The sequence below is a fragment of the Lissotriton helveticus genome, chromosome 7 (genome assembly GCF_964261635.1).
Source record: "Lissotriton helveticus chromosome 7, aLisHel1.1, whole genome shotgun sequence".
NCBI lineage: Eukaryota > Metazoa > Chordata > Amphibia > Caudata > Salamandridae > Lissotriton > Lissotriton helveticus.
In genome coordinates, this window is record NC_136068.1 from 303,670,837 (window position 1) to 303,693,122 (window position 22,286).

The window sequence follows — 22,286 nt, forward strand, 5'->3', positions numbered from 1 at the left end:
ATAAGATAAAGGAGGGATAGAGGAAGGAAGAGTTTAGAAAGTATTATTTGGTAGACCATAGTAGTCAAATGAGGTTTGAGATGAGTTAGAAGAGGGTTAGAGGAGGGAAGCGTCTAAAAGCATCTAGAAAGAGTTATTCGGGCGATCATAGTAGTAAAAATATGTTTGAGATGAGTCAAGGGAGGGATAGAGGAGGGAAGAGTGTAGAAAGTGTTATTTGGGAGATCATAGTAATGAAATGAGGTTTGGGATGAGTCAAAAGAGGGATAGAGGGAAGACTCTTGAAAGGATTGTTAAGAGATCATAGTAGTGCAATGAGGTTTGGGTTTAGTCAGAGTACAGGTAGCGCTATATTGAAAGTGGTATAGGATGAGTGAGTAGTGAATTGGAGAGAATTGAAGGTTTTAAAATATTTTTTCTTCTACATTAGGAGTAGGTAACGTGATAAATATATAGATACAGAACTACATAGAAAGGAATACATGTATATGGAAAATTATAAAAAAATATAAAATTTTATTTTATAAAGTCCTATATGTATATACTTGTACCATGCGGTAGCTTAACGGAAATGAATATTTAAAGAAAATGTGTATTTTACTATGAGAATCCTGGCCCACAAGGGCTTAACAGCGTAACAGGGGAAAGAGGCAATGATTGATTTACAGATGCGAAGAATATTATTGCAAGTTTGATGCTTTCCGTACTGCGTAAAGTTTTTAAATTTAAAATTATTAATTTAAATTCATCTTTACCAATTGCAACAGGACAATTTGCGTTCTTGGAATTGTATAGAGTGCAAATGCAGATGATTATGAAATGCGTGTAAATGTAGTCCATTAAACCCGCATGGTTTTTAACCTTGTTTAAAATAATGAATAATGTTTTAGGCGAAGTAAATATTGAAGTTTAGTAACATTTGATTGATGAAATGTTTTGAATAACAAAAACTATGAGTATGTCCTAACTCTTTGTTTGTAGTTTTACACATGATACGGAACTCAACACAGTTAAATTGACGAAAAACTTTATTAAAGTTGTTAGTGAGCAAGCCTGCTGGGCGTGCAAAACGCGTCTGACACTTTACAGCTGACAATAAAGAATTAACGAAATGACACGGTGTCGACTTTCCGTTTTTGGGAAGAGTGAGCACATCTAGGACCCAGTTTCGGAGGTCCTTCAACGCCGACGCGCATTCCGTTCAGGAGGTGGTGGGCTACCGAAGCACATGTGAAGTGTGTGTGTGTGTATATATATATATATATATATATATATATATATATATATATATATATATATATATATATATATATATATATATATATATATATATATCCACACGCTGGTTCACAGGCTCCCGACCCTTAAGCGCTCATCACGGGTGCTGGCACCTACGGCGGAACCATGCCGTTTTATAACATCATACTCTCCCTCCAGCAAGAGGGATAAATGGGCGCACTCCCTTAGATTTGCCACAATTTTCGTTTATTTAAGATTTAGGCACTGGAAAGCATTAGATCAACGCGTTTCGATGCCGCAGGCATCTTGGTCACGATCAACTTCCTACAGTTTTCCCAACCTATTTAAGGCAGTCACATGATTGTTACATCATTTCCTCATTATAATCGCTCGGCATTGTGGTTATGGTAGTTTTTCAATTTTTATGTTTTTTTCTTTTTTATATAAAATTAAAGTCTCTTTGACAGTTTTGATCATAAGGAGAATAATGACGTCTTATTTTCCAAGAAAGTTCCTACCACAGGAGGCTTTTTTATATATTGTCATCCCTCCAGTGGGATTCGAAGTCTTTTTATTTTTATTTTTTGACAGTTTTGTTCATGTTTTCAGTTCAATCCCTCAGGTGGGGGTCGTTTCTTTTTTGTATTTTTTAATGCTTTGTTTTCTATTGGTATTCTCCCCTCTAGTGGGGTGTTGTTTTATCTCCATATTCATTTTCTCCAAATTCCAGATCTTACTCATCTTGTCCTTTGTCAGTTGACTTTACTGCTTCTGTTTAGCCGAGATGAATGTACAACTCCTCCGATTGGTTAAGGCCCCTATATAGTTAGGATTTTTTCTCTATGGGATTTTTTAAAATTCTATGTCTAATAACTTTGGCGTTTGTGGACGGAATTGGCTGAAATTTTCAGGAAAATGGCACATTTTGTTTCTGAGCAGCCCTTGAAAATTTGGGGGGGGTTCGTCAAGGGGGGGCCGAGAAAAAAGGGGGGTCCCAAAACGTGTTTTTAACATTGAGTTTTCCATAGGGCGGTTGGCCTCACTTTTAGCCCGAACGGCTGAATGGATTTGCACGAAACTTGGCAAAATTGTAGGGACTGGTAGCCCGATGTGCCTTTTGTAGGTCTCAATATATGTGCTCCAGTGGATTTTGAGAAATTAACGTTTAAAAAAAGATATATATCTGTAACAGCGGACCTGGCAGCGTCCCAGGACGCGTACTTTACGCGCAACGGAGCTTTGTGAAGCGAAGCTGATTGGTTCTCCGGCGTCTGTCAACATTCCAAAAAGTCCGTAGCGGCCGCCATCTTGTCTCTCGGTAGGATCGAGAGACAAGAGGAGGTCAAAACAAAGGGGGAAATAACTATAAGGGGGCATAGTAGATCCTCGCTGACCCCCTAGGTTTGATGTGGAGGTTTTAAAAGGGCCCCGCGGGGCAAAAAAAAATAATAATAATAATAATCGAACGGCTGAATGGATTTGCACGAAACTTGGCAAAATATTAGGGACTGGTAGCCCGATGTGCCTTTGCTAGGTCTCAATATATGTGCTCCAGTGGATTTTGAGAAATTAACGTTCAAAAAAAGATATATATCTGTAACAGCGGACCTGGCAGCGTCCCAGGACGCGTACTTTACGCGCAACGGAGCTTTGTGAAGCGAAGCTGATTGGTTCTCCGGCGTCTGTCAACATTCCAAAAAGTCCGTAGCGGCCGCCATCTTGTCTCTCGGTAGGATCGAGAGACAAGAGGAGGTCAAAACAAAGGGGGAAATAACTATAAGGGGGCATAGTAGATCCTCGCTGACCCCCTAGGTTTGATGTGGAGGTTTTAAAAGGGCCCCGCGGGGCAAAAAAAAAAAATAATAATAATAATCGAACGGCTGAATGGATTTGCACGAAACTTGGCAAAATATTAGGGACTGGTAGCCCGATGTGCCTTTGCTAGGTCTCAATATATGTGCTCCAGTGGATTTTGAGAAATTAACGTTCAAAAAAAGATATATATCTGTAACAGCGCTCCGCTTCGCGTAACGGAGGTTTGCGAAGCTGATTGGTCATTCTGTCACTGGGCTATAGTTGGGCTACATCTGGCTGATATTTGGGCTACATTTGTTTTTTTGTGTCTCTGGCGGCCATCTTTGGGCTACATTGGGCTACATTGGGCTACATTGGGCTACATTGGGCTTCATTGGGCTACATTGGGCTACATTTGGGCTCCAACATATATATAGGCCAATGTAGCCCAATATATATTTTTCAAAGTTAATTTTCGTAAAAACCACTGGAGCATATATCTTGAGACATAGCAAAGGCACATCGGGCTACCAGTCCCTACAATTTTGCCAAGTTTCGTGGAAATCCATTCAGCCGTTCGAGCTAAAAGTGAGTCCAACCGCCCTATGGAAATGAAGGAAATGAATGGGTAATTTGTAATTAGCAAATAGCTAATCGCAAACTAGGAATGGTAAAGAATCGCTATTTATTCCTTAAAGTTCGCTATTTAGGAAATGCAAAAAACTTTGATGATACATATGGCGGTTCATCTCTAACAAGATAAGAAGCATAGGGATACATTTATGATGACTGGCGCATCACCAGGGATGTGTTAGTCATTCTGTGCCGCTGTTCCGTCACCTATGGTGTGCTGCATTTACAATGCGGCGCATCATGGGGCAAAAACAGCACAGATGCGTGATGTATCTGTGCCGTAAAGGTGGCGCATTGCTGGAGTTGTATCGCAAGTGTGATGAAGCTCCAGCAAGGGTCGGGGGTGCCCCTGTCGCAGGGTTTCTGTTCTCACACAGAACTGTGGACAGAGGATTGGAACCTCGGCGAATTAGGGTGTCCCAAAACTCACGTTAGTAATCAAAAACCCCTTAGCAAGCTAGGTACAGTGTCACATTGGATATAACAAACTCTCAATGTTTAGACAATCCAGAATATGAACTTATAGTACCTCAGGATACGTGGAACTCATGAACAGTCGGTCGTTATATATTTCTTAGAAACCAGAACATGGAGTTAAGAAGAACACATGTGTATTTGAAATGTTTATTTACTAATGCCGTCTTCTCAGGCGTAGTATCTTAGATAATACAAGTACACATATTATCAGTAGCAAAATTACCAGCATAGTTACTAGTACATAAAAAGCGAATGGTGATAGTATGTTAACATGCTGTAAATGAATAAGAGTTAGCAACACTTATAAGCAGCCGCGGGCCATGGAGGGAGTTACGGTGAGGCAGGGAGGCGGGGAGGGGGAGAAGCAGGGTGGAGAATACAAGTACACATATTATCAGTAGCAAAATTACCAGCATAGTTACTAGTACATAAAAAGCGAATGGTGACAGTATGTTAACATGCTGTAAATGAATAAGAGTTAGCAACACTTATAAGCAGCCGCGGGCCGTGGAGGGAGTTACGGTTGGGCAGGGAGGCGGGGAGGGGGAGGGGCAAGGTAGAGAGGGCTCCACCCTGCTTCTCCCCCTCCCCGCCTCCCTGCCTCACCGTAACTCCCTCCACGGCCCGCGGCTGCTTATATCTCACCCTCCCTAATACACATATTATATTATTTGCTAAGAAGGTCTCTTTGTGTTGGTTTAGGGCGTGCCCATACTTTAGTGTCTTAGATTTGAAGGAATCACATCAGCATACACCAGCTCTCTCTTCATGTGAACCGCATCAACTGTTGTGTATGTGTGTTCGGCAAAGCAATATAAAACCCGCCTCATGCCCAGAATTGGCAGAAGTTGCACTTATGTTATGAGTATGAAGTCGTGGAGATCAGACCTCATAACAATTCTGTATCGTGTTGTTCTTGAAACTTTAGCACTCGCTGTACAGATATAGTTTAACAAGCAAAGCAGATAGTAGAGCAATAACATATTATTCTCATGTAAACCACGATGAACTACTAGGTGGAAAGCTAAAGCAACAACTAAGTGTCGTGTGCAGAAGTTGCAAAAAAGGAAAAATGGCGTTTAAACCGGTAATGAGCCCATGCTAACTTAACACGGTGTAAAGATATCCAGGACCTAGATGACACCTCCCCATGATCCGGAAACGAACTGAATAAGATAATAGAAGTGCCATCTCATGAGAGCAGATTGCAAGTTTATATGTGGACGGTCCGCAAGGTAAAGCATTAAAAACTAGGAAAATTTAATGCTAAAGAAAAATAAAACAGCCAAGTACTTTATCGAGTCTTAAGCCAATAGGCAAGGTAAATAATAAAAACTTGACAAATAAGTCAATGAATTGTCAATGAAATGCTAGTACTCAGCATATCAAACATGAAAAAGGTCTATGACATAACTGTGTATGCAAAATAAGCTGCAACAGCCTCCAATAGGAAGTCACCGTCTTCATCCGAAAACAGTTCAGCCATCCAATTTAAAAGCGGAAAAGAACATACGTGCTCTCCCAGCACCGGATCCTCTATCACCATCAGAGGACAGCTCGGTGGGTTTTCAAGAAAGCTCTGTTCCAAGAAAGACTGTGCTGCCGCCAGTAAATTCCAGGGACCAAGTAGTCCATGCATCAATGCCACAGCCATAATCCTTTCGCCAGGACAAACCAACTCGTGAGTAATGATAGGAGTCATCAGCTGATTAAAGTCGACGTCAGGAGAAACCGGTCCGCAGAGACACAAATCAATGGCCCAATCGAAATCACAGGTCAGGCAGTGAAATACAGGCTGGACACAGGTGAAGTAGGAGAATCGAAAAGATAATCCATATGCCGTGCTTAATATCGCCAACGGCATTGTGCCATAATATTCTAGCATGCGATTGCGGAACAGTGTCAGCAGCTGCAGGGTGGGAGGTTGCATAGGAGGGACATCCATATTTAAAAATGTAAAAAAGCACAAGAGCGTCCGCTGGTAATGCAAGTAAAAATGCCAATCCACGAACCAGAGTGGAGAAAATAGAATGAAAGGAAGCAGGGATGACTCCAAAGATTTTCTCAAATGAAGTCACGAGACCACTGGTAACAACTTTAAAAAAGTGCGCCAGGGTCTTTGTGGAGGATGCGTTAAAGATAGTCGGAACCATCTTGCTGAAATTGAAAGGCAAATCTGAATTGAAAAGGGTCTGCACCTCTGTACGGGTGTTCGCTATGTGAAGCACGAAAGTTTCACGGGCCGAACTCAAGGCCACCTCTCTCTGAGACAAAAGAGCTCTTATTCTTGCCATGCCGTTGAAATCTGTCCCAAGGTTGGTATTTGTGGCCAGATTGAAAACTCCCTATGTTCATGTGTGGGAGGAAATAGAACATTTCAGCAGCAAATAACCCGTTCACTTACTGTTACGATAAAAGGAATACTTTTAATTAACTCAGAACAATCTTCATTATTGAGCATCAAATAACTACCATTTTCCAACAACTTGAACGTGGGGATGATAGCAGGAACTGGCGTGCCTTGCAACACGCAAGCCATATTTGGTCGGTGTTTGTTGCATGAACCGTGTAACTGTATGTGCCTACACATTAGTGAATGATCTGGCGTCTCAGTGCATTCCTCTCCATTCAGATAAACTTCTTGATCATCTTTGAAACATCTGTATGTGTATGGAAGCGACCAGACCTCATGAAGAAAAGCACTACCTAAAGGTTCATAACGACCTATTGGTATATATTTCATACAATTTGAAAACTTATATAAAGCAAAAGGCAGCGTTATTAAACCGTGGATAAGGCACGTTGCCAAAAAACCCGCAATCCTCTGCTGATGATGTCACTGAGCATGTCATGAATGATGTAATATGTGACATCATCAGCAGTGGATTACGGGTAATAGTATCTCTAGTTTACTCCCCTATAGCTGTCTTTCTTTTAACATAAGTGTCTGTTTCCTTCCCTTATACTTACTGTTTTTGGTTCGCTTCTGGTTCGCGTACCGGCGAGCGAACTGGGAAGCGAACTAAGAGAAATAGAGGTTGGCACAGTTCCAAATATTGTACCAATTTTTTAATAACGGGGAGGTAGTTCTGAAAATAACTTTTTTTTTAATTGTTTTTGTTGTTTTATATTTTTTTTATTATTTTTCGGAACATTTTTTTACTTTTTGAATTTTTCTGAACAGTTTTATATTTTTTTGGGTTTTTCTTGGAGGGGGCAATGAAAACGATTCATTGTAAAGGGCTCAACAGGAGCAACAAAACCAAAAAAGAAGTATTTATTATTTTGGGCGTTTCGTACAAACTTGCATATGATAGTCAATAGCTCTGTTGATCAGAGTGATGCTTTTTTCTCCGTAGGAAATGAATCCATCGCAAAATACGCAGATGTGTTTTACTTCACCAAATTTCATTTGTATATTTGGCACCATCTCCCTGCCCTCTGGTCCCGTTACTTCCGGTACAACAGATCTTCTGGCCATAATAGGGAGATTATCTAGGTCGTTCCGAAACTGTGCAGCACTGTAGTTGTTAGGATGCCACCTAGTCATATGGCGATGCATTGTGTAGTTTCCGAAACTGTATTTTTTCTCGGTTCCTCTGGACAGTCTATCTTGACATATAAGGCAAGTTACGTATCTTGCATTTACTTTTTTCTGACCTTTGGGAATTTTAAAAAATTGCCAAATGAAGTTTTCTTTCCGGTGAGACGTCCTCGGCTGCTCAGGCAAAAACTGCCTATCTTCGTGCTCGTCGTCCTGTTCCTCTTCTTCTTCTTCTTGTTGAATTATAACTTGAGCAGGTGGTCCACTCTTCCTTGGATGTGGTGGAGGTGGTGGGGAAGCACCAGCTGAAGCTACTAAAGAAGCCATTGCTCAGTGATCACAAAGGGTCTTTCTCTCACAATGATGAAAGTCAGAGTGAGGAAAGAAGGAGGGATTTTCATCATTTGGGAAAAACAAGAGTTCTCAACCAATCAAAAGTGTTCATTTTAGATTATATGACCTAGTCTTACATCATTAGGAAACCAAAAGTGAAATGAACCAATGAAAAGTGTTATTACCAAGTCACATGACTTGCTGTGTTTACGTTAAGCGCTTTGCAGGGCCTCCCGGTTTGCTTCCAGAAACCTGCGCTTTGCGACTCGCTTCGCGTACCAGTTCGCTAACGTAGCACGTCATATGACGTATCACGCGACAACGTGAAACGTCATGCGGACGGGAGGCGTCACGATGTTGTTTTCTAACGCGGCACTTGCGGTAAAGAAACGTTTACCGGCTCGCGGTCTATTTCGCGGCATCAAGGTCAGCTAACGGGAAGCTTCCCGATTCGCGAAGCGGGAACGAAGAAAAAAAAATATTTAAAAAAAAAATTATTCATAAACATATAAAATATATTTTTGGATTTAAAGAAGAATACATTTTACAGCTACAGATATTAGCTGTTAAAAAACCAATGAAATTCACAGAAAAAACCATAGGTTATAGACCATATATAGTTAGGAATTAGCATTTACAAAACCTTGAAAATTCACTGAAAAAACCATAGGTTATAGACCATATATAGTTAGGAATTAGCATTTAGAAAACCTTATTTTACTCACACAAAACCATTGAAATTCCATATATAGTTAGTTGCACTAACTATATATCGCGCACCCGCAATCCACTGCTGATGATGTCACATATTACATCATTCATGACATGGTCAGTGACATCACTGATGACATCACTGATGACATCTCAAATGACATCACTGATGACATCACTGATGACATCTCATTTGACATCAATGACCACATCACTGATGATATCATTCATGTGACAATACAATGCATCTCCTCACATTTTAATATAACCTCTGTTTCACCCAGTGTTAAAAAGAGAGTATAATTTTTGAAACCATTGACACACCAATACTAGTTACTACATACGCACTCACTGATTGCTACGTCTACACACACCTTCACTCATTCACCCATACAATCATTCATACATACAATCACTCATCTTTACAACACTATCATATGCACTCATACACCTATACAGACACTCACAGTCTGCCACTCATCCATGGAGTTACTCACACACCTAGTCAGTCCTGTAAAGAATCAATGACACTTCCATTTTCTTGTCTATACAGTTAAACATAGAGCACCTTACATTTTCAAACATATACTAACACATACTTACCTTCTTATACAATCATTGATACAAGTACAGATTGATCTGCACAGAGTCACACACCTCCCAGCTAGCCACACACACACTCAGTCTCCCATACAAATACTTGGGCAATCAATCAATAACCCATATAGTTACTCATATAGCTACTGATCAACACATGCAGCAGTTTACAGAACAACAGACATAATGATGCACAAATTAAGACAGTTTAGTCACTAACCCATGCAGTCAGTGAGACACATTTAATCACTCACTCATACAGTCAGTCATGCACCTACTAAATCCTTTGTCCAGACACTTACACATCCACTCATTCTTCAATATGTAAGACATATTTAAACTTTACAGAAACACACAGTCACTGGATGATGTCATCAGTGATGTCATCAGTGATGTCATTTGAGATGTCATCAGTGATGTCATCAGTGATGTCACTGACCATGTCATGAATGATGTAATATGTGACATCATCAGCAGTGGATTGCGGGTGCGCGATATATAGTTAGTGCAACTAACTATATATGGAATTTCAATGGTTTTGTGTGAGTAAAATAAGGTTTTCTAAATGCTAATTCCTAACTATATATGGTCTATAACCTGTTTTTTTCAGTGAATTTTCAAGGTTTTGTAAATGCTAATTCCTAACTATATATGGTCTATAACCTATGGTTTTTTCTGTGAATATATATATATATATATATATATATATATATATATAATTCCAACTTTGCCCTGTGCACGGAAGACGCCACTCCACCAGGATTAGGTTAACAAACCTTTAATAAAAGCAAACAGTTTTCCACCAGAAATTGTTCATAGTCGCCCTGACGCGTTTCGAGGCAGCATGCCTCTTCCTCATAGGGCTAAGCAGTGAGTGCGTGGCTTGATGATTTTAAATTCTCCCAAATTGCATGCCGCTCCCACCTGGGTTTCTCAACAGCATGCTGGGTATTGTAGTTTAATTTGATGCCTTCGGTGGCTAACCACGCACTGTCAATAATTTGTGCTTACTTTATCGTCTTTAAGATCCTTTTCAGTAGGACTCCGTTTGGAAAGGCTGTTTAATGAAAAGCAGTCCCAGTGCTTTCATACCGGCAAGATTCCGGCATGCAGACCCATCGTCTCTTTTTCACGGGCGGTGCATCCTCCCACGGCCGGGCTGCCATGACAAAATTATTCCAACTTTGCCCTGTGCACGGAAGACGCCACTCCACCAGGATTAGGTTAACAAACCTTTAATAAAAGCAAACAGTTTTCCACCAGAAATTGTTCATAGTCGCCCTGACGCGTTTCGAGGCAGCATGCCTCTTCCTCATAGGGCTAAGCAGTGAGTGCGTGGCTTGATGATTTTAAATTCTCCCAAATTGCATGCCGCTCCCACCTGGGTTTCTCAACAGCATGCTGGGTATTGTAGTTTAATTTGATGCCTTCGGTGGCTAACCACGCACTGTCAATAATTTGTGCTTACTTTATCGTCTTTAAGATCCTTTTCAGTAGGACTCCGTTTGGAAAGGCTGTTTAATGAAAAGCAGTCCCAGTGCTTTCATACCGGCAAGATTCCGGCATTCACTGCTTAGCCCTATGAGGAAGAGGCATGCTGCCTCGAAACGCGTCAGGGCGACTATGAACAATTTCTGGTGGAAAACTGTTTGCTTTTATTAAAGGTTTGTTAACCTAATCCTGGTGGAGTGAAGTCTTCCGTGCACAGGGCAAAGTTGGAATAATTTTGAGAGATATATAGAGAGAGAGAGATATAGATATACAGAGAGAGAGATAATCTAATGTATTGCCACCCTCCAGGCAAACATCCGGTACAGACCACACTGTGCTTATGGTTGCTTTAAAGTGCGTTTATTGCAAGGATATCAGCATCTTATATCATGGCAAGTGCCCAGCATTAAGTGTTTCGACGGTGAAACACTGTCTTGATCGCATGACGTTCTATGGGCCAATGAGCAATAAATAGTGAAACAAACTGGTGAAAAAAATGGTCCGCCCTTTTCCTTAAGCATAGTACTAGAAGACATACTTCAACAATCCATATACAGCCGCAATGGTCTATTTGTTAAAGTGTCCTAAGTTGTCCAATAATCGCTTCAGGAGGCAAAATTACGTGCATGACCTGGTGATAAAGTGCAAGTGCAGATAACCTATATTTTAAAATCATCTAAAGACCAGTTATTATAATCTTAACAGCTAATATCATGTGAGAATAACCAGTAGATGCTTGATTTCATCGTAAATATACATTGCAAGTGCATATTAAATAGATATAGAAGTGCAAAATGAGCTCAGTCCTGTAAACATTCCAATTGTATCTGTATACATCAATGTACATATAAAGTGCTAGTGCATTATTTTAACATAATACAGTACATCCTGATAGGGATAAAAGTATACAAATCTAAAATCACTATGGCTAAAAGATTACATGTAAGTTTTCTAACGTTTCCATTAAAACCCCAGGCAAAGCTACGCAATTAATCAAGTACAACCAGAGGTAAAACCAGGTAAAAGCCCAAGTAAAAACCAGAGGTAAAACCAGACCAAAACACAGCTAAAACCCAGGGATAATGGCAGACAACCTCTAAAGGAGACAATTTATTTATAGGCCAAAACTGAAAATCCAATACATTTCAGTAGAGTCTTGCCCAGTTGATTGTAAAAAGTTATGTAGGTCCTCCCCTGTGTTGAGACCGTTGGGCATCATAGTATCAAGCAGTAACATATAATGAGACTCTAACTGTCTACGTTTTTTCTCTCTGTTGACTCCTCTAAGTGATCTAGGCACAGAGTCAATCACAAAGTACCTCAGGTTTTTAAGATCGTTGTTGTGCACATGGTTAAACTGTCGATCCAACGGGTAACTAGGGTCAGAGTTTACTATAGCCCCCAAATGTTGCAGTATGCGGTTATAAACTTGTAGTTTAGTGCTGCCCTCATATTTTAATTTGCATGAACATTCTAAAACGTAGACTGCAAAGTCTGTACGACAAGTTAACAAACTCTTGATTATCATAGGTTTAGATTTGAATGCTGTAGAGAATTCACTAGTATTTTTCCAGAATTTACATGCTCGACACGAGCTGCACTTATAAAAACCCGTTCGTTTAGACAACCAATTAGATGAATTTGTGACCTCTGGACTAGTTTTCACCAGTGCATCCCACATAGAGGGTGCACGTCTAAAAGTTAGTGCAGGTAACTCCGGCACCAATTGTGACATTAAGTCCGTTTTCACAATGTGCCAATTTTTGTAAATAATTTTCCTGAGTTGCCTCTCCTGGCGACTAGAAGTTATTGGTCTCAGTGTATCCTTAGGTCCTAATTGGTCAGTTACATTGTTGCTACTCTTGGATGTGGTGTCAGTTTTAGCACTATGTAAACATTAATCTCTGGTGTGACTGTTAGCTTTAATCATAGCCGAATTAAGATCCTATCCTTGTACCCTTGATCCTTTAACCTCTGGATGCCTCATTTTGACAGATTTTAAGGTCCTGATCTGAATCACAGATTTGCCTTATTCTTAAAAATTCCCCGTAGAGGATACTTTTAATGAGGTGGTTAGGATGGGAACTTCTGGCATGCAGTACTGCATTTCCAGCAGTACTTTTTCTGTGATGTTTAGTATGTATATTCTCATGTTTAATATATACCTCGACGTCCAGAAAATGTACACTTTCATTGCTGACCTTAGCTGAAAAATTCAAATTTTCACCATTCTTGTTGATTTCATTAACAAAATTAAAAGCATATTCAATAGATCCCTCCCAGATTATGCACACATCATCTATAAAGTGCCACCACTGTATGACATGCATGTCATACAGCTCCCCGTGAGTGGTTTTGAGGATGTGCTCCTCCCACCAGCCAACGGGAAGACACGCATAGCTGGGAGAAAAGCATGCCCCCATCTCCACCCCACGTAGCTGTTGATGAACCTCTTTGCTAAAAATTAAATAGTTGTTGGTAAGGCACATATTGATCATACTCAAAAGCATTTCATTGTGATGGTAACATTCAATATTGAGTTTAGATAAAAAATGTTTAACTGCTGCTAGCCCATCAGTGTGGTGGATGCTGGTATATAATGAACATATGTCCATAACAATAAGTATATACTCCTGTTTCCACTCAAACCCTTGGATTTTAGACAGAAAGTGACCTGTATCTCGAATATATGAAGGTACATTTTCCACAAACTCATGTAGAACATAGTCAACATATTTGGACATTGGTTTGAGTAATCCTTTTTGGGCAGATATAATCCACCTGCCAGGTACAGGAATTGTATTTTTATGCACCTTCGGGATGAAGTACAACACTGGGGTGGTTGGGTAATCATTTAAAAAAAAAAAAATGTTTTTGCTTAAGTGTCCCATTTTTTCCCATTGTGCTAGTTCTTTAAAAACGGAATCCTTAACATGATTGAGGTCCTTAAAAGTGGCTTTTCTATTACCTGCATTATCACTTAGATGCCTTTCTACTTCTTGCATATACAGATCACGGGGCCAGAGCACAATATTACCCCCTTTCTCCGACTTATTTATGATGATATTACCATTGCTTTGAAGTTTGCGCATAAGTGTAGAATATTGCTTTTCTTGAAACTTCCTTTTGTTTGTCCTTGCGCAGTACATTTCGATTAAATTGTTTGAGATCTTCAACAACACAGTCACTAAAGATATCTATTGCATCTTTAGGCATCAATGGTATAAATGTAGACGGCAACCGAAAGGGGTTGAGCTTATTTGTTTACCCTATATTCCGAGTTCAGAAAGGTCATCTTGAGTAGAGCTAGCACTGTCATCATCATCTTGAGCTAAAGCATGCATAGATCTTAATAGGTGAATATCTGCAACCGGTAGGTTGCTGCCTGATGTGGTTATAGGTCTATTTGTCTTGGCAGTTTCATTGGTTTTATTCAACTTAAAGTGCTTTAAAAGTTTCAATTTACGAATGAATTTGAATACGTCAGTGCAAGTTTGTGCATATTTGAAACTGTTTTCAGGACAGAATGATAAACCCAAAGAGAGCAGTTAGCCCTTGTAGAGCTCCCAAGGCAAGGTAGATGTAGGCTTGTGACTTTACATGCAGGAGCAACCTGGCACCAGAATTCTGAATCCATTGTAGTCTTTTCATAGTTGATAAAGATGATCCATGGAAGAGGCAATTAGTTTTGTGTCATCATTCATTTTAATGGTTATTTATGTTTTTCTTCTAACATTGGAAAATGTAATATTCTATTTGTTATCATTTCATATGAAGGAAGAGACCGGTGTTTCACAAAAGGCACAGAGGCTTATTTCAGTGATTGCATCTTCTTTTACAGAGGATTACGTCTAGCTTATTCTTTGCCAGTGAATATGTAGTGTAATATTATAAATATCTGCGCCTGTACTAAAAGTGATTTCTTCTTTTTTTTTTTTTTTTTTTGTCTCATCATCCTCCCAAAAATGTGTTTGGAGGTCCAAAGACTGCATGACCTATTAAGAGGTCTCAGCCTTGTGCATTTGTCAGGGAACTGTGTTGACATGAAAATGAAACGTGGCTGGGATAGGTGCTAAAGTGGAAGGGACACAGATTGGGGACCGTTCATAGACTAACATGACTCCTCCAGGACACATGAAGTGTCGCACCTGTGGCTAGGATGGGTGTACCTCATTCTGTGTGAACGCAATAGGGTCATCTAGGATAAGACCGGGGGGGGGGGGGTTGGTGACATAAGTGAGGACAGACCTACAGTGTTCAGTAAGAGACCTAACTGTTACTTCCCAGGATGTGCTGGCTAGGGTAGACCCCTGTAGTGGGAGCTCTATGGTGCTGATTAATGTGTATAATCGAATGGATGGGCAGAAAGAGGAGACCCAAGTCATAAGTACTTTCAAGGAATTTCCCTCTGGCTACAAGCGTAACAGTGAGGCGTACTTCAGAGATCGTTCCAATCCAAAAGAAGGGCCAGCATAGTGTCCCAAGCAACTATCGACCAATCCTTTTGATAGACACTTCACAAAGGATTATCTGTAAACCGATTCTGGTACATCTCTTGAATTGGATCAGATCTTTTGCTTCAATTGCCTTTTTTGGAAGACTTTGGTGGTTAATGGGGGCTGTCTTTTTGTTGCCTTCTTTGACCTATGGGCAGCCTTCGATTTAGTCCCTAGGGCTACGCTGTGGTCCACGTTTGATAGGATGGACACCCCACTGAGCCTACTTGAGATTTTGGTACAGTTGCATGTAAATAACTATGCTGGAGTTAGGTGGGGGACATGGAGCAGCTCATTTAGCCGATTAGTTTTTGGCAGGGGGTCAGGAAGAGTTCTGTCCTGGCTCCCACTCTATTCTCACTTTATATAAACACTATAGTAAATTAGTTGGACAAGGATGGGTGTGATGCTCCCAAATTGGGAGTCAGGAGAGTACCATCTTAACTCTTTGGGGATGACACTCTCATGATCTCCAAATCACTTAAAGGACTCCAACAACTCCTGGATAATCGTAACTTTTTTTGCAAAGCACATGGGCTTGAACTTATTAGCTCAAACAGCATTTGTTATTCACCTGTTCAAGAAACAAAAAGTGTAAATGTACGTTGACTCGGACCCAATAGAGCAGGTCTCTGACTTTGATTACTTAGGGATAAGATTGACATCAAATTTGGATTGATCACTGCAGTCAAAAAATCAGTTTGCTCACTGACTCACTATTCGGCAAGTGACCAAGACTTTTTTAATAGAACGATGTCCAAGAAAGCTGCCCGGTAATTGAGATCTATAATGTGAAAGCACTGGGAGCTGTCTTGTACGGTGCTGCGATCTGGGGCCATGCTAACTGTAATATTTTACCATCAACCGAAAGCTGGTTTATCAGTTCCCTATTTACCCTCCCCCAAGAGCACGCACCTGATCCAGTTATATCTTGATTTGGCTTTTAGGGACATTTCCTGGAAGGCTGAGTTAAGACCCCTGTTTTATTGTTGTATGAAACAGAACTCACCGGCTTCAGGAGCAAATAGGCAAAACCTAAAGGATTTCCTTGCCGTGTGTAGTACCCAAGATATACCATGGTTTAGGCATGTAAGATCTATCATCAGGATGTTGGTGATGGAGAAGTTCTGTGTGTAACCAGTGGAGTTTGATGCCGTCTCTAAGAAGATGGATATTGCAGCTGCGTATGATCCTGGGTGTAAGGAAGTATCTGGATGCACTTAGAGTTTTAAGAACTGACAGCTCTAGGCTGGTCTTTGCGGTGCGAAGTATGTTTTGGCTGCCTGGATCTGGCGATCTAAGTACATATGAGTATATGATATGGACCTGATATGATAACTAAATAGGAGGGAATTGGTGATCTGTTGATTTTGTGATGTGTCAAACTTTTGTATGTGAATTGTATATTATTTGACCTAATTCTTGTACAAATTTCCTTTAGTCGTGCTCTTCTCTCTTGGGTCAAGAAAACATAGAAATTAAATGAGGGAGTAGAAGTATTTTCACTTTCATTCGATCCGAAGTATGAAATGTAAATTCTTGTAAAGTTAAGTGGGAGGGTATGGAAAAGTTTCATCATGCTGCTAAATTGGAACCTAAGGGCTTGTTTATATAGTCAGTTCTATAGATTTTTATGTGTTTTTTATTAGTTATTTTAAAACCAAGTGTATTGGCACTTTTACTGAGATGTATGGAGTAATTCATTATAGATGTTCCACAATGTTTTATATGTGTTTGTCTATACTTTTATGATCCTTGTTGATTGAATAAAGGTAAGAATGACTGACTGAAAACACATTCCCTCCAGCTGTCCGTCTTTCATAGGAACCTTTCTAATTTTTAGATCTGAAATAGGGTGTGTTTGTGATAGTATATTTGCTTTGTTTCCACTGAAACGCCAGTGGCTCAATGTATTTTTTTTTTATTCACTTGCAAGTGCTATTGCTCTTTCTGGTGAGACTTCTGCTTTTCAAAATTTATAAGGTCTATTTTGTTGCAAAAAGGACATGTTTAATGGAAAGTACGTAATGTTGTTTCACTGACTTGGCAGCAATGGAAAGACTTAAGGAAAGGGCATAAAAAATGGCAGTGATGTGCGAGAAGGAAGGTTCTTTCTGTGAACTTAATCAGTGTCCGTCTTCTTTTTCTCCTAAATACACCTCCTTGATTCGGTTAGAGTTCAGAGGTCTGTGGAATACAGTCAGTTAAAACCTCTCATGCAGTGTATTGGATTGGTTGACTGTTTTTAAGGTCCACTAGAATAATCTGTTTATCCTTATGACAGAAAATTGATGGCAGGGGCGTCCTGTGCTCGGTGTCAGTTGAACTTGCATAAAGCTGTAGGGCTTCCCGATAAGCTTTTTTGGCAAAGGCAAACAGACTGGAGTATTCAAGTGAAAATAAATGGTCATTTCCCTGCAAATTACTAAGTTTAAAAAAAAAAAGGTATTTAGCTAACACAGTGGTCTGCCTGTCAAAGTACCTCACCACCACATATGTTATTTTGCATTTCGTTCGCGAGCTACTGCCACATTTTTGTTTCATTGTAGCACTTAAAATGTCCAGAGCAGTTACAGGCATGCCTATCATGTTTGTGTATAACCAATGTGGGAAAAGTGGAATTTGATGCTTGAGGTCCCGAAATATGGTCTAGTGATGTTGTTAGTAACGTGTCGCTGCTGGTAAGCATGCCAGTGGTTATTGGGTATATGCAAGGTGATATCGCTGCATGCAGCATTTATTCAGTGAGCGAGATTGATCAATCAATGCATGCAGGATGGGCTGCCCAATCATCTGAGTCAGAGACCAGGATAGCATTGTTTTTTATTGAAACTTTGCCAGGACAACAGGAGTCTATTATGGTATGGCTGTTTGGAGGGTTTTAGTGGACAGTTCATTGTGTGTTTCACCTGTTTGTACAGGTTGTCTTGAAGGAGGATCACTCATGAGTTTGAAGTATTAAAACCCAAGTTTTAATAGTATCCCGGGGTAAGGTGGTTTTGTAAATTCCTTATCTAGACAGAGGCAGCATTCAGGGAGATACTCAGCAGCAGCCGACATGGATCGGAGGTAGGTGGCGGGAGGGGGTTTGAGGATGCGGAGGAAGCAAGTATTAAAAAGAAAAAGGAAATACTTACCTTCTCTCCGCATCCTTGCTGCGTTTCTCCTCTGTAGTCCCTCGCTCGGCCTGAACAGGATGCACTCCCAGTCAGCCAATCACAACGCTGCCTTAGCAGTGTTGTGATTGGTCTGAGCACTGTGGTTTGGCACTCCTGCGCTGACTGGGAGCCTGGGCTTGTTCTTCATGCAGGCTGTAATGTAGCCTGTTTGGAGAACATGCGAAGGGCTCATGACGCACTTCGGAGGGTGCTACCACTCCTCCCCTGCCTTGCTCTGTGAGCAGAGCAGCCCAGACACAGCTGCCAGAAGTAGGACGAAATAAAATGATAATAGCGCAAATTATTATAATTTTATGTTCCCTTCATTTCACTGCCAAAAAGCAGTTGGGCTTTGCTCCTCCGCCATAGATGAGGAGCTGCCACTGGAGATACTGGAAAACAGTGCCAAACAATGGGCTCAAGTATTGTGTTACCAGAGTTTAAAGTTTTGAAGATGCAAAACCACTTAGTTTTGCACCCACCTGAATTTTGTTTAGGATGAATTCTTGTGCGTCTACGTCACTTTCATTGGCATAATCCAGACGAGAGTAAAAGTGTGGCTGTGACTTGGACCCTCTGGGGAAACCTAGGTAAAGGAATATCCATTTTAGGAATCTGAGCAGATTTGTGGAGCATTTCATTATGACATTTGTTAGGGGCTCTCAGAGTAAGATCTGCATGTCGACTGATTCCTAGAGTTTTTACTATGTCTGTTGGTGGGTAATAGTTGGGGTACGGGCAAGTGAGTAGGGGTCTGCCGATTTTAAGAATACAAAAAGCATCTCAGAAAGGAGAAACCTCAGGATTGTTCTCAGTCTCCATGCTGTTCCCTGAGGAAGAGCTGTTCTTAGTCATCAGTTTAAAATTCGGAAATTGAAAAAGATGAGATCAGAGCTCCATGCACCATCACCAAACCCTGCAGAGGTTCGGGGCTTCTGGCTGGAATGCCAAGCTTGCTCAGGACGTCTCCTGTTCCCTCTGGGTCCTCAACACCTTTAATTGTCGCATCTCCATTGGCTACAGCCCGGAGTCTAAAAGTTGAAGCCTGCCAGGTTCTCCGGCACAGATACCCTCTAAGCTAAATACAGTGTTACCCTTGAAGACTTTAAACTACAAAGCAAAGGAACATTTTGATGCCAAGCCCTCGGTGATTCACATCCCTAGTGCTCAAATATTCACCTGGTTGGAAGAATTGTTTAGTTCCAACTCCAGTGTCTATCAAGTACCTGTAGAGGAGTATTGCCCTGCTGAAGTTTACCAAGGAGGCTAATAACCTCTGTCCCCCCTATAATACAGATGATGGGTTATTTCCTGATTTACAGAAATATTTTGCCAGGACACTTCCCCTGACCGGAACATCCCTTACCTCTCTAACCCTCATTCACTGGAGTCTCTTTAGTCACCACTGTGGTATAATAAGCAGTAAACGCTTTAAAATCAACCCTGCCTATTATGAAGGTAATGTCTAATATTGTACATCTTGTAACTGTCCTCATCGGAGGAGCAATTGCTATCACTTTATGAGGCTCTTTAAAAACCTGTCATAGCTGCATAGAAGAAAACTTTTTCGGGCCCAGTTGTCTAGTAGCAAATACCCAGACGACTTGGAACTGCCCAAATGACCTACAAAGTAAACCAAATGCCTTGCCCACGGCACCTCCAGGTAGTCGAAAAACAGTTGGAAAGGTATTAGGTCTTCACCTCTAGTAGGCTTGCCGTCCAGTCTGCAAGCCCCTACTGTTTCCTGGATCAGTATGTCCATGCTCTGGCGAAATTGGCAAAATGTACAGTAATCCGTCTACCTGACCTGACCAAAAAGCCATTTATCAAATTGGTGAATAGCTAGTTGGATTTCCCCAAACAGATCATAAACCAATAAATATGAAGAAGGGACCACACCAGGGCCCTACTCCTGGAGAGGGAGGGGAAGACCTTGAGTCACAGGGCCAAGGGATACACTCTTTCCTACTATAATCAGAACTTACAACAAAAAGTTATTCCCCGCCCTGAATACAGGGCTTTCTTTTACAACCAAGTACCCTGTCAGATATCACAGATAAGGAAAGTATTCCAGTTCTTTTGTTAGACCCTCACCCACTCTAGTAGTAGCATGCTTCATCACCGGTTCTGATCCTGGTCCCTAAAATACAGGATGGGGTCGCCATATTCCAGGAGCACTTAGGATATTTTCGTGACCGAGGTACCTAAATATAAAAGTACCTTAACCCCTTCCCTGCTCATGAGGGAACCACGCCGTCATGAGTCACGGGCGGCGTGTGCTCATGACGGCGTGGTTCCGTCATGCTGCGGCCGCTCCGCCCACGCGGCACTGATTCCCCACCTGTGCGGGCAAATTAGTGAGTGGGCGGAGTCGTGACGGAACCACGCCGTCATGAGCACAGCTCGCCTGTGGCTCATGACGGCGTGGTTCTGTCACAAGCATGGCGGCGCGCGCTACCCCCCTCCCCACCAGCGCCGCGGCTGAATTAACGCCATGGCCAAGGGGTTAAACCAACCTCTGTTTCCCTTTGTTAATGGTTGTTTGGGTGTAGTTAAAAAAAATCTTGGTTGGGGATAAGGATGTTATGGTCCTCTGACCCTAATAAATCGCCTCAAAACAGATCCTCATTTGCAACTGGACTCTACAGAAACCATATTTGCTTGGCTGTAATTCTAAACTGTCACTCCTGGATGTGTTCTGCTGCTTCTCTGGAGAAATCTACGTAAACTTCATGCAAACATGCTTCAGTGGTGAGCAGTTATTTATATATTAGGCCTTATCTTCCACCTCCCAGCAATTCCTCAAGAACAATACAAATATGGCTCACGCTGTCGAAATGGGCTCCTAAGTTAGATAGTACCTCCAAAAGTACAAAACATTTCATAGCTAATCCAGTGTGATGTAACTCCGAGTTAATCTCTCAGCCAATTTGGATGTCCCAACTAATATGCAGCTCCTTTTGGGATGAGGTGGATGTGAAGAACACCACCACCAGCAGCAGAACCACTCTCTGCCATCCTCTGCCCACTCCACTGCCTTAAACCTGCATGACCTTCCTTTCTATGCCTGCCTTACACATTCATCTTCAGGTTGTGATGGCGGGGATGGTCTCCCACTTTTAAACCAGTTGGAAAGCTTACGACAATAATACCCTTCCCTTCCTTACTTCTAGACCACCCTCCTTCCACCAGAACATAATGTCAGGCCGACGCCTTGATTCTAATGCAGAAGTCCACACCCTGCTGAGCAAAGGGGCCTTAGAGGCTGTCCTTCTGAAAGAAAGGTGCATGAGATTTAACTCCCTTTATTTCTTCTTTCCCAAGAAGCACACAGGTCTAGGACCCATTCTGAACCTCCACATTGTGAATTGTTGGTTTTGCAGGACAGGTTCAAGATGATGTCCCTGAGCCAAGTCTAGCTGGCCCTGAATACAGGGAATTGGTTGGTGCTGGTGGTTATTTGACTAATGCTTCTTATTCAAAATGTACATAGAATCTCACTATTTTTTTTTCCTTTCTACAAGGTGAAATATACAAGACCTATTTTGTAGTCGTATTTCAGTGTCATTTTCCGGCTCTTCTTTGTTAGTGTGAATGTTAAAAAGAAGTATGGCAACCCATACACACATTATTATTTGCTCAGAAACAAGTTGGCATGAATTCTAGGCCCAGCACTTGCACCACTCACTGTATTCGTTTTGTGCACATCATGACCACTAATTTTGCATGGACCGAAACCATTTTAGGATACAACGAGGCCTTTGTGTGTAACAGTAAAAAAAGGTGTACAGAGACTTGCAACTCCGGTCACAG

General features: G+C 41.2%; 1 protein-coding gene across 4 annotated transcripts in view; it reads left to right on the forward strand.

Moving 5' to 3' along the window:
• LPIN3 (lipin 3) overlaps positions 1-22,286 on the forward strand; it is a 343,676-nt gene that overhangs the window by 159,826 nt on the left and 161,564 nt on the right. The window lies entirely within an intron of this gene.